The sequence below is a fragment of the Pan paniscus genome, chromosome 21 (assembly GCF_029289425.2).
Source record: "Pan paniscus chromosome 21, NHGRI_mPanPan1-v2.0_pri, whole genome shotgun sequence".
Taxonomy (NCBI): domain Eukaryota; kingdom Metazoa; phylum Chordata; class Mammalia; order Primates; family Hominidae; genus Pan; species Pan paniscus.
Genome location: NC_073270.2, coordinates 51,841,036 through 51,855,172, shown reverse-complemented (window position 1 = coordinate 51,855,172; position 14,137 = coordinate 51,841,036).

Here is a 14,137-nt window from a genome sequence, read left to right as displayed (position 1 = left end):
CAATTAAAGCAGCTTAAATTAATGTGTGAAGGAATAAATGTTAGCCTTCGGGTTGCCCCATGGGGCGAAGACCAGATAAGATAAAGGGAAGATATTTTAGTATATACATATCCTGAGGAGGCATGTGCTGGTGGGCACAGGCCCAGAGAAGGCCTAGAATCTTGTTGAGCTGAGAAGAGTGTGCTGGAGGAGGAAAGCGAGAAGATGATTTAAGGGAAAGTGGCAATATTCGGAGGCCAATCAAAAAGGGAACAATGAAGGGTTCTGCAATAGGAATGGAGCAAAGGACATTCAAAAGAGTAGGGAGCCAGGATTTTGGAAACACAGAGATGAAATGGCCTTTGTAGGGAGGTGGGTTCACAGTGCCAGGTGAATGGGTGAGGAGCATGCCTAGAGGTCCAGTGTCCACAGCGCTGCCAGAATCTGGCATCCAGAGTGTTCTGTCTAATATGCAAATCCAATTGTGTTGCTCCAAGGTTTAAAGTGGCTCTCCAGGGCCCTCACCCCTTAAGCTTGCAGAGCTGCAAGGCCATGGGCCTCCTGGTGTACATCTCTAAGCATCCTTCCTGCCTTCCCCTTCATGCTCCAGCCCCACTCCCCAGATGTCCCGTGCTGTCACCTCTGCCTGGAGAGCTCCCTTCCCACTGCCACTCTCCTTTCACCTGGCCAACTCTTTCTCACCCTTCAAGGTCCATCTCAGGCAACCCTCCTCTGGAAATCTCTCTCTAACAACCAACCTATCCCCCTGTGCTCTCTCAGAACCTGGGGCAGCTTTACCCAAGCAAGACTCTAGCCCGACCACACTGTATTTCAATTATTCTGTTTACTTGTGGAGCCAGTGTATTGAGGCGATTCAACTCTGTGGGGCATAATGATGAAGATTTTCTCCCCTAATCTCTGCCTTCAGCCATGCTGTGTTGAATCTCCCTTTTCCATCCCTTAATGACATTTTGGGCAGATTGCATTACTTTTGGATCACTTTCTGTTGTTAAACCTCCATCCTTTAGACCTTTATTCTCAAACTCAATTTAAATCTCATTTTATCTCCTCTCTTACTCATTCAAGAGTTAACTTGAGCCAGGACCCTGCCTGCTAGGAGGAAAAGGACTTGGTGGAGGTGGGGCGGATGGTCTGGTTGGGAGACATACCCTACCACCCCCACCCCAACCCCGTGTCCATATATGGTTTCTCATGGGCAAATGAGTAAGTTCCTTAGCGGCTTCTCCACTGCACAATTCTCTGACAGGGTCATCCAGCCCAGGCTTGACCTCGCCTACCCCACCCCACCACCTAGGGCCTACCAGTGTCCTGACCCTCTTGCCCAGCAGTCAACCTGCTTGAGTAGGCCACCAGAAAAGTGCTCCAGCCAGGCTAATTACTGCAACGTCCACTTGACCTAGAGAAGCTCATGCATCCAGTCAGCTACACCACAATGCCCCTCTTCTCACCTCTCCTCTACCCTGCTCAGATAGGCACAGTCCACTGCCCACAGTCCACCACCCATCAGGGAACAGCATCCCAGCACCCCATGCTTGCAGTCACCTCTCAGTCTCCATGAGGGACTTCCTTTGAATTTCCACTACCCCACCCTTAACGGGGAGGGAGGAAATGGCCTTCTCCTATGAACACCTGACTACTCAGTAAAACCAAGGACCTCCTTCCTCCCCAAGATTGCTGTATGGGCAAGGAAGAGGAAATTGGAATTTTTGGCTGTGGGTGTAAAGCGAGTTCTGCCTCCTTTAGTAAACCTGGAGGGAAACTATCTGGCTCCCTAAAATACAGGGTACAGAGGACCTGTTGGCTTTGGCTGTGGGCCAGCCATGTGGCTGATTCCTAAGGAACAAGGAATTTGCACTCAATCGCCTTTGGATCAGGCCATCCCTCACTTCTAACTTGAATTGTGGAGAGGAGGAACAGTGCCTCCTTTATCTTCTTAACCTAACACCCACACAGAGTCTGAACACCTGCCAGATGCTGAACAGGTATTTGTTGAATAAACGCAGAACTATAGAGTAATGAGGCTGAAGGGATCCCTCAGACCCACCTGCCCATTCCCACACCGTCCTGGGTAGCAGCCCATCTCCATAAGATGACAGGGCTCTCTAGCTGGGATTCCCAGGCCTAACCATGGACAAAAAGCTTTCCCTTTAGCTCACCAGTATCGCATGGGAATTTATCAAAGGGAACTAAGAAACTCGGAAAAGAACCCAAGCAGAAATTTGGAAAACCCAAGAGCCGGCAAAACAGATGCGAGAACAAAGCAGAGAATGTCTTGATCCTTATCTGGTTAAAGCCACTTACTCGGCTGATCTGATCCCCGCACAATGAGGCCTGGAGCCTGGTCCTCAGCCCTCCCAGACTCTGATGTTTGGAAGAAGAGATGCTTTGGTTGCAGGGGAAAGGATCCAAGTTTTTACTGTGACCTCAAGAGGCTGCGTGACCTGGCCATTGGCAACCTTGGTTCCCACCGCAGAGCTTTGGCTATGCTGCCCCCTCTGTCTAAAACGCCCCTCCTCCCACCTTTCATCTGCTGACTCTTCCTCACCATTCATGTCTCAGGGTAAGTGGCGCCTCCTCAGAGAGGCCTTCCCTGACCATCTTATCTAAAATGAGTTTCCTCTGCTACCCACCCACCTCCCCCGCCACTGTCCTCTCTTGTAGCACCTGTTCTAATCAGAGTTGTCCTTGCAAACAAGAGAAGATGTAGCAGTGAACTTAAATAAAAGAGGACACTATTGAAAGGGTGTTGGGCAGCCCAGAGAGCCGACAGGAAGGCTCAAGGGAGGCACCCAGGCAAAACCACAGGAGGCAGGGAATAGATGAGACTCTGCCACAGAAAAGTTCTATAAACCATCTCTGTGCCAGCCTACCTCCAAGACAGCCCTCAACAATCCCTACCTCCTGGTCTTCACACCCTTATGTAGTCCCCTTCCTTATTGTACCAGGGTTGGTCTGTGTGACCAACAGAAACCAGCAGAAGTGAGTGTAGGTCACATCAAGGTTAGGTTACAAACCCACTGAGGTCGGGTGCAGTGGCTCATGCCTGTAATTCCAACACTTTCGGAGGTCAAGAAAGGAAGGATCACTTAAAGCAAGGAGTTCTAGACCAGCTGAGCAACACAGCAATAATTCATCTCTACAAAAAAATTAAATAAAAATAAAAGGACTGAGGCCTCCATCTTATGGGTGCACTGTCTCACTCTTCTTTTTCTCTCTTCTCTCTCTTCTTTCTCTCTCCCTTCTCTGTCTCCTCTCTCTCTTCTCTCTCTCTTCTTTTTTCTCTTCTCTCTCTACTTTCTCTGTCTTCTTTCTCTCTCTCTCTCTCTCTCCTACTTTCTCTCTCTCTTTCTCTTCTCTCTTTTCTTTCTCTCTTCTTTCTCTCTCTCCTTTCTCTCTTCTCTCTCTCCTTCTTCTTTCTCTCTCCTTTCTCTCTCTCTTCTCTTTCTCTCTCTTCTTTCTCTCTCCTTCTCTTCTCTCTCTCCTTTCTCTCTTCTCTCCTCTCTCTCTCTCTCTCTCCCCTCTCCCCCACCCCCTGCACTGTCTCCAGGCCCTCTGGGGAAGCAGCTGTCTGCCATGTCATGAGGACACTCAGCACTCAGGCAGCCTATGGAGAAGTCCATATGGCAAGGATTCAAAGCTTCCAGCCCTCAGCCACATAGGAAGTGAAAGTGGAAGTGGAAGTGGAAGTGGACCCTCCCACAGCAGTCAAGCCTCATATGACTTCAGCCCCAGCTGACACATTGATCCCAGTGGTGATCTAATCAGAACCACCCAGCTAAGTTGCTTCTGGATTCCTGACCCACAGAAACTGTGAGATAATAGATGTTTTCTTGTTTCAAGCCACTAAGTTTCAGGTCAACCTCTTACCCAGCAATAGATAATGAACACAATCTCTAACTACCCCTGAACTTGAGCATCACTCCCTCGAGGTTCAAAGTCTTGGGAAAGGAATCAGAGTGGCCACACTTGGCTTACAACGCACATTCTATGCCTCCTTGGCTTCCTTGTCAAGCCTCCTGCCCTCCTTCCCCTCAAGTAAGAAGGGTACACATCCTGAACATCCAGAACAATCCATCTGCCCTGCAATGTTCCCTCAGAACACTCGGCACAACTTGTTGTTCTCTATGCAGGATGACATTTTTCTCCTTTCCCCTTGCTCTTCCTAATTTTGGGCACACACCAAACGTAAGAACCAGAGAGGGCAGATAGTTTTTGGCCCAATAATGCAGGGAAAACATCCTCAAAGTTCTGATTGCCTTAAAAATGCCAGACCGTGAAGAAAGACCCATTAGAAGGCAACTTCTGCCCAGTGAATTAGCTGGGGAAAAGAAAAAAGCACTTTGAGAATCAGGATCAAGAGATACAATTCTGTATATTTTCATGCAGCCATAGCCCAGTGAGTAATCGAGACTTTCCCACTCAAGATAAATATGAAACAGGCGCTTTATTACAGACCAAAAAATCCATGGTCCCATCTCATAATGAAATCAGCATTTTGGTTTGTACATTTGCGTGTGCCACCTTTTAATCCTTGCCTATAGGGACCTTCAGATTTTTCTTTCCAAGGGATATCATAAATAGATGATCTATTTTACATTTTCCTATAATATTAGACCATGTATATTATTTCCACCTTTATAAACTCCTATTTTTATTTTTTCTTTTCTTTTCCTATTTTTTTTTATTGGAGACAGGGTCTCACTCTGTCACCCAGGCTGCAGTACAGTAGCACTATCATAACTCACTGCAGCCTCAAACCCCTGGACTCAAGTAATCCTCCTGCCTTGGCATGTCTTTTTTTTTTCTTTATCTATCTTTACACCTCTCTCCCCATAATAGCCTGATAAATATCTGTCTACACATTTAAGAATATATTTGTTCATTTAATAAGAAAAGGAATCTCTATCTTTTTTGCAGTCATTTTTGTCACTTAATAATATATCATGGAAATAATTCCAGGTTAGTAGATACAGATCGTACACATTCTTTCTTTAAAATAATTGTGTAAGATTCCATGGTGTGGACTTGTCACAATCAATTTAACCATTTTCCTGTTGACGTACATTCAGGTTGCATCCAGGTTCTCTCTACTGCAAAGCAGGCTGCAACAATGTTTTTACACGTATGGTTAGGCACGTGTGTTTTTATTTCTATACAACAGATTTCTAGAAGGAATTTGTGGGTATTTATATTGTAAATGCTAACAGATATTTTAAAGATACTTTCCAAAAACCTTGGGAAATTCATATGTTTGAAGGGACCTTTACTCTGCCTTCTCCCTAGTACTAAATGTTATCATTCATTTTAGTATTTGACCATTTGATGGTGAAGAGAGAGATCTCTTTGCTGCATTTATTTACATTTCCTCAATTATTAGGGAAGTTGAGTATCCTATCAAATGTTTATCAACCATTTGGATATCCTCCTCTGTGAACTAACTGTATATATCCTTTGTCCATTTTCTATTAAATTGTCTGTTTCATATTAACTTTATTCAATCATGTAGTCACTCAACTAATATGCATTGAGCACTTACTAGGTCACGTGTTGGGGTTATAGTATTGAACTAGACAAAATCCCAGCCCTGAATATTAACCCTTTACTCTGTCATCCATGTTGAAAATCAGCTCAGATGTCTAATTGTATCTCCAGTCTCTCCTCTACAGATAGGCTCTGGTACAGCAGTCCCCAAACTTTTTGGCACCAGGGGCCAGTTTTGTGGAAGACAATATTTCCACGGACAGAGGGGTTGGGAAGGATGGTTCCTGGTTTTGGATAAAACGGTTCCACCTCAGATCATCAGACATTAGATTCTCATAAAAAGCACGCAACCTAGATCCCTCACCTGCGCGGTTCACTATAGAGTTCGCAGTCTCATGAAAATCTAATGCCATCGCTGATCTGACAGGAGGCAGAGCTCAGCCTGTAATGCTCGCTAGCCAGCCGCTCACCTCCTGCTGGGCGCCCGGCTCCTAACAGGCCACAGACTGGTACCGGTCCACAGCCGGGGTGTTGGGGATCCCTGCTCTGGTAGATTGTAGTCATTATGCTTTCAGGTTTTATGATGTAAAAATACCTAATAATACCTAGTACTAGCACCGCTAGCCACTAATTGGTTAGAGCAGAAAGAGGACTTAATCCAATCCCCATGTAGCACCTTGTTGGCACTCCACCCTCAGGCCTTCCATATTCACTGTTCCCACTCTTCCTGTCCCCTATCTCAAGCACCTGTGACCTTCTGCCCCAGAGACTTTTTTGGCCACAAGAGCATGTTTAGCCCTTCAGAGGGCAGGCCAGAAGGGCTGGAGATAATGCAGCCTTCTACCAATGACAGATGAGGAGTTGGTGGATCAATGCCGCAGCTGCCTTTCCCCACAGCTGGGATAACTAAAAGGTATGTGTTCTACACTGTCTGTCCAGTCAAGGTGAAGCCACAGTTGCCTGCTGTGTAACCTGCTCATTCACCCACCCTGTAATGGCTTCCTTCTCCTCTCTGTCTCAGTTCCCCATTACCCCATCAGTGCTCCCCGGAGTCACCTCTCAAAGAAACAACTTGCTACTTGCACTCAAATCTTTGTCTCAGTTTCTGTTTCTGGGAGAATACAGCAAAGGCACTTTGATTTACAAATGAGGAACTAGCAGCAGGAGGCAGCATCGATTGATGAGTAAAAGTGTAATTTCTGAAGTCATAGGCCTGGCCCAAAATCTGATTCTGTTACTGACTGTGTGTCCTTGAGCATATTCTTAACTTCTAGTTTCTTCTCTGTGAAATGAGCCTAAGAGCTCACATGGTTATTATAAGGACTAAGTTAGCTATGTGATTTTCTCACATAATGTCTAATAAAAAATGGTATTACTCTTTAATATTAGAAAACTGAGTTCTAGAGAACAGAAGTAGCTAGCCTATGGTCACCCAGGAAACTGGGACCCTTATGCCCCATTTCAAAGACTCTATTCTCTGTCATCCTTTGGGCCAGGGATGTTACAGTCATGGGATTTCCCTTGTCCTAGGCTTTAAATACTCCTAAACATCTAGGTGGATTGGAGTGTTTATTTGTGCTGTCCAATAGAACTTTCTGTGATGATGTAAACATTGTATATTTATGCCATTCAATATGGTAGCTACCACTAGCTACATGTGCTTGTTGAACATCTGGAATGTGGCTAGTACCACCAAGAAAGTGGGGGTTTTATTGTATTGACTTTTATCAAATGTAAAGAGCCACATATAGCTGGTAGCTACTATGTTAGATAGCTCAGGTCTAGAGAAAAGGGGTTGGGGCCAGGTGCAGTGGCTCACACCTGTAATCCCAGCACTTTGGGAAGCCAAGGAGGAAGGATCACTGGAGCCTAGGAGTTTGAGACCAGTAAGGACAGCATAGTGAGATCCCATCTCTGTAAAAAAAAAAATTTTTTTAAGTAAAAAATTAGAGAAAGGGGGTTGGGAAATGGTGGAAAGAATCTCTCTTAGTTCTTTTCTTCTCCCCAGTCTCTCTTACCTCCAGTCTCCCCTCCCAGCCTGAGCTATTCATCCCCCTCATCATAGGTCTCCACCTTTCCCTCCTTTGTACGTGCTAAGTTCCATGGAAGGAAGCAGCAGGGACTGTGACAACTGTTGTATTTTCATACACCCAGCAAGGTGAAACAAACTCCTTTGTGATCCCTGTATTGAAAGACAAGACGAATACCTGCTATAAATAAAGCTGAATAAAGATTCTTTTCTAGATGGCTTCCATTGTTCCCTCTTCTCTTACAGTATTCACGCTGAGATAATTTCCAGCTTCTCAGATCCTCCGTAGTTATAAAACATACCATTACCTCATTTTCATTTCATTAGATTTACAGATCACGAGACTACTTTGATCCTTACCAAGTTCATCATTAATGGTTTCAAAATAATGATTCTTTCCGTTTCAGCATGAGCCAACACAGAACTTCCTACCCATGTATTCTTTTATCTCTTGCTTCCTACTTTTAACTCCCTAGTCTAGACAATAGTGGCTAATGGAGTTTTCCAAATGCTGACGTGAATTTCACATCCATAAAGACATTCCCCGCACAGTTCTGTCACCCCACAGCAAAAACAGTAAAAGTAATAATTTCTTTCCAAACTACTTGATCCTGATGGATGCCATAGAAAGGTATCTGATAAACCACCAGCTCTCCCAGGCTATATTTCCATGGTACCTGTAATTAACCCTGCCAGGTACAGTGGAACATGTGGGCTTAGTAGTCTCACAGAAATGGGTTTAAATCCTGACTATATCACTTAACAGTGAGAAATAAAATGAGTCTACCTTTTTGAGTCTCAGTTTCCTCATCTGTAAAATGAAAGTATGAGGTACTTACTTTGCAAGGTAGTGGCAAAGACTCAAAGGATTTTTTTTTTTTTGAGATGGAATCTCGCTCTGTTGCCCAGGCTGGAGTGTAGTGGCATGATCTCAGCTGACTGCAACCTCCGCCTCCAGGGTTCAAGCAATTCTCCCGCCTCAGCCTCCTGAGCAGCTGGAATTACAGGCGCGCACCACCATGCATGCCTGGCTAATTTTTGTATTTTTAGTAGAGAAGGGGTTTCACCATGTTGGTCAGGATGATCTCGAACTTCTGACCTCATGATCCACCCAGCCTCCCAAAGTGTTGGGATTACAGCCGTGAGCCACTGCGCCTAACCGACTCAAATGATTTATACGGCTTTGCCATTAACATACTACTCTGTGACCTTGGGTAATATCCCTACTCTTCTGAGCCTCAATTTTCTCATCTATAAAATGGGAATAAATAATAATACCTACTTCTAAGGGTGTTGAGAGGATTAAATGAAGATATATATAAAGTCCTCAGCACTATGGCTGACTCAAAGAAAGCACTCACCTCTTAATATGCCCTTAAAAGAGCTTTTCACCCAAGTTGTTGGCTACTTTCTTTAAAACAGGATTCTTAAGTTTTCTTTGTGTTGTAGATTTCTCTGGCCATCTGGAGAATCCTACAGACTCTTCTCAGAAAAATCTTTGTAAATGTAAAATATGATAGAGTTATAAAGAAGACCAGTTATATTGAAATATAGTTATCAAAATATTAAGACAAGTATGTGATATAGTATATATATGCCTCTTTAATACTGGATTAAATAACAAGCTCTAGTGGCAAGCCTAAAACCTCCATAATTTCAGAGTAATGATGTGTGCAAACAATAATTCAAGACATCTGCAGCAGCAACTCTAGTGTGATATCAAATAGAAATATCTGTGCCTTCTATTGGTGACAATGTAGCAGGCCCTGCTAACACTACTGTAGTTTATTGCCTACATTCATGATCAAAAGAAATGCTTAATTTAAGTTAGAGGTCAATGAAAATAAAGGAGTAAATTTTTTCCATCCAAGTTCATGAACCCCAGGTTAAGGTTCGTAATATATTTAGCACCCGTTTATCCTCAGCTGTGGGTCAAAAGTCATAGATTAGGAGACAATAGGAAACATCTCCTCACATCCCATTATCTGGCCTCTGATTGAGCAAATGGTAGAAAAGAGAAATGCACCATCCTATAAGAGCATGCAACAAGATGACAAACTACTACCAGCCAAGCTTATTTAGCATTAAGTGGCAGGCGTTTTTCTCAGTGTTTGACCTATGTTAACTCACCAACATTCACAGCAATCCTTTGAGACAGGTACTGTTACCATCCTTGTTCTACAAAGGAAAAAACTGAGGCACGGAGAGGTTAGGTACGTCTCCAAGGTCACACAGCCAGTAAATGGTAGAGCCAGGATTTAGAGCCAGGAAGTCTGAATCCATAGTCTGTGCTCCTAGCTACCATGCCATACTCCCTCTCTACTCTGAGTGCAGGGGAGTAAGATTTCAATTACATTTCTCTCTTCTTATTAAGGCACCAGCATTGAACTAGCGCCCCCCGCCCCATGCAGTATGACCCCATAATAACTATATCTGCAAAGACTCATTCTTCAGGAGGAGTAGGAGTTAAAGAGGTGAAAGGGAGGAGGGAGCGGGGTGAGGTAGGAAAGGGGCTGGGGAAGTATTTTAAGCAGAGGAAATGGGAGGTACAAAGGCCTTGAGGTGGAAAGAACATGGTGGATGTAGGACCTCAAAGAATACCAATGGGGTTGCAGATTGGAAAGCAAGGGGCACAGTGGGATAAGATAAGTCTGGAAGGCAGAAAGTATACAGATCTCGCAGGGCCTTGAAGGCAGCTTTATTATTGTTCTAAGAACAATGGGGAGTGCAATTAAATTTGTTTTATAAAAATATCACTCTAGCTGCAGAAGAGAAAGAATTGAAGGGAAAGAAAAGTGGAAGTGGGGGCCCTGGTTTGGAGGCAGTCAAAGGGGTCCAAGCTAGGGATGATGATGGCTTGGACTAGTGGTGGGCAGGGGTACATAGAGAAGTGGATAGATTCGAGAAAGATTTGAGAGAAAGGCTCTGGTGCACTGGATGTGGGGGCAACAGATGACTCCACTGTGGCAGACTGCATTTCCCAGTGATGGCCACAACCATATCTCAGAGTGGGACTTTGATATTCTTCCCATTGAGAGATGGGGTTCTACGCTCCCTTCCCTTGAATCTGGCCAGGCTTATGTGACTCTTGAAACTGACATAGAAGGCAATACAGCTCCTGCCTGGTTCTCTTAGCCACTCCCTCAGAGCCCTGAGCTTCATGTGAGCAGCACAACTGCTCTGAGGTCGCCATGAAGTGAGGAAGCCCTCTCTCCACAGCCTGTGCAGAGACCACGTGGATAGGCCCTAAGACTATGTGAAGAAAAATTGCCCAACCAAGCCCCTCTGGAAACCCTGATTTCCAGAAACTATGAATAAGGATAAAATAGTTACTCAACACCACTAAGTTTTGAATTTGGAAAACTTATTCTTCAAATTCTGTCTCTACTGACTTGGCCAGTTATCTACTTCTAACCCTCATAAGGGAGATTTAACATTCTCAGTTTGGGTTATTTGTGAGGGACCCTGAAAGTTGGTGACATGTGGAAAATGGCTTTTAGGTAGTTTATCTCTGCAGTTTTAATTTGTAAACCAGCCCAGTGGTTTGCAAATCTGAGAGAGCTTTTTTAAAAAATAAATAAATAAATATTCTCAAGTTCTACCCTGGACTCAATGAATAAAAATCTTTAGGAAACAGTGAGCCACCAACTCAGCTGAGCTGCCTGACGCTGACATTTTCCTTTACCTTTCTGTATGATTATTAGAGTTACATTCTATTTATATACCCCAACACTTGTAGGCAAATTGGAAAATGGATCCTTTGAATTTCAAGTGAAGGAGGGCATTAATCAGATTAATCTGGTCATCTGAGTAGCACAAACAAGATTCGCTTACCTACATCAAAGATAATTCTCTTTAAATATTTTCACAAGCATACTTCACATGGCTTCTGGAAACAGAATATCTAAATATTTCCATCTAGAGTAACATAATTGAAACAGTACAGAATGCCTCAAAAAGAGACAGCTATAGAAACAATTGATATCCCTGAACTTGATCCTCCTGTAGAAAATAATGTATGCGGTAAATAAGAAACACAAAAATGGTTAAGCAGTATTATTTGAGGAGAGACAGAATCTAATTACACTTACCTATGGCTTCATGCATCAAAACTGATTCTGGGTTCAGTGGTTCACACCTGTAATCCTAACACTTTGGGAGGCCAAGCCAGGCAGATTGCTTGAGCTCAGGAGTTCGAGACCAGCCTGGGCATGGTGAAACTTCCATCTTTACTAAAAGAGAAAAAAAATTAGCCAGGTGTGGTGGTGTGTGCCTGTAGTCCCAGCTACTTGGGAGGCTGAGGCAGGAGAATTGCTTGAACCTGGGAGGCAGAGGTTGCAGTGAGCCGATATCTTGCCACTGCACTCCAGCCTGGGCAACAGAGTGAGACTGTCTCAAGAAAAAACAAAACAAAACCAAAAAAATCACCAAAAAAACCCTGATTTTATTTGGATTAAAGATTTAATTATTAAAAGGGAGAAAGAATCTAATTACACCTACTCATGACATCATGCATCAAAAACTGATTTTAATTGGATTAAAGGTTTAATTATTAAAAGGGAAAAAAGTAAGCCATGGTAAAATTAGAAAAAGAAAACATGTATTTATTTAGTCTTCTGGAGAGAAGACAGTCCAAAGTCAAAAATGGGTCAGAAGGACTGGGGGGTCTGGGGGAGAATCTGTTTTCTTGCCTTTTCCAGCTTCTAGAAGCCACCTGCTTTCCTTGGCTTATGGCCCCATCTTCTGTCTTCAAAGCCAGCAGTGTAGCATCTTTCTCTCCTCTGGCCCATGCCTCCTTCCTTCCCGCCCTCTTGTGCTTCTATCATCACATCTTCTCTGATTCTGAGCCTCCTATTTCCCTCTTATAAGAACTCTCGTGATTACATTGAGTGTTCCTAAGTAATCTAGGACTGTCTCCCCATCTCAAGATCAATGACATCTGCAAAGTTCTTGTTGCCATTTAAGGTGACATATTCACAGGTTCCGGAGATCAGGGCGTGGACTTCTTCAGGGAGTCATTATTCTGACTAGCACAGTTGTACAGAGCTATGCTGACATGGTAGGTGTCACTGAGGCTGGGCTTCAAGCCAGGTAACCCTGCCAAAGAAGCTCTCTACTGGCCGGGAGAGACTTTAGGGTAGTCTTTCAACAACTCTCTGAGCCACCTCTATCAACATACAACAGAGCTTGTCAAGTGTGTGCAGTTCCATTCTGATTCACTGTGTTTTACAGAATCTCGCTTTGAGAAGCTATTAGTTCTGTTGGGGCTCACCAGAAACTTGATATGGTCCCAACAAAGTCCCCTCTACCCCCACTCCAATGTCCTAGTGGACCAGAATTCAATGATCACTCAATGATCAGTGAAGTTTATTCCCTCTGTCAACAGAGTAGCCCATGAAAACCCAAGGGCCTCTGCTTTCTAGGAATAGTCTAACAAATAGAACAAGCAAATCTATAAGAAGACACAAAGTGTGATGTCATCAAATGAACCTAGAGAAGGTGAGATCTATGAGCTAATGAGCCCACATGATGAGCCAGGCATGATTCTAAGAGTGATACGTGCTACCTCATTTAACTTAACTTACTTCATCCTGACCTCCTGACTATTCTTACACGGCTTTGACAGATGAAGGAAGTGAGGTGCAGGGAGGTTAAAGCCAAAGTTTGCCCAGCTAGGAAGTGGTGGAGAAAGAAGTGAACACGGACGATGCAGATTCCACAGCTTGTGTTCTGACCCACCAAGACTTCATAAATGGTAAATTCCTTCAATATACTTGGGCCAAGGAAGCTGGAGAGTGGGATATCTGTTTGCATGGCACACTAGATATATTCCCTGGGGCAGCATAGGCAGGTCCCAGAAGGCCGTGGAGTCTGTAAAGGATGCAGAAACCTCTTCTCGCCCACTCTCAGTGCCTGTCTCCTAGCCTCTTTCAGACAGCCCTGTTAGCCAAGGACTTCCACCAAGACCTGCAAGGAGAAATGTGGAATGTCTTGGCTTTTTTCTTTTCTTTTTGACAGGGTTTCACTCTTGTTACCCAGGCTGGAGTGCAACGGCGCGATCTCAGCTTGCTGCAACTTCTGCCTCCCGGGTTCAAGCGATTCTCCTGCCTCAGCCTCCCAAGTAGCTGGGATTACAGGCACACGCCAACACGCCTGACTAATTTTTCTATTTTTAATAGAGACAGGGTTTCACCATGTTGGCCAGGCTGGCCTTGAACTCCTGACCTCAAATGATCCACCCGCCTCGGCCCCCCAAAGTGCTAGGATTACAGGTGTGAGCCACCGCACTCGGCCATATGTTGGCTCTTATTAGGTCATGTGAGCCCTCTGAGAATTTTATATAAGAGATTTTAATCCCTTTGCCTGGAAAAAAAAAATGCATCTATGCACATAATGCTTCAGGGGGTTCTAGTCAAAAGGGTTTAGAACAAACACTGGCTGAGAAGGACACAACGTCACTTCTGCACATTCCTGCCAAAGATGTATAACCTGAATCTAACAATGAATAAACATCACACAAGCCCCAAAGAGGAACATTCTACAAAATAAATGGCCTGTACTCTTCAAAAATGTCAAGGTCATGAAAGACAAAAAAGACTGAAGAACTGTTGTAGATTAAAGGAGACT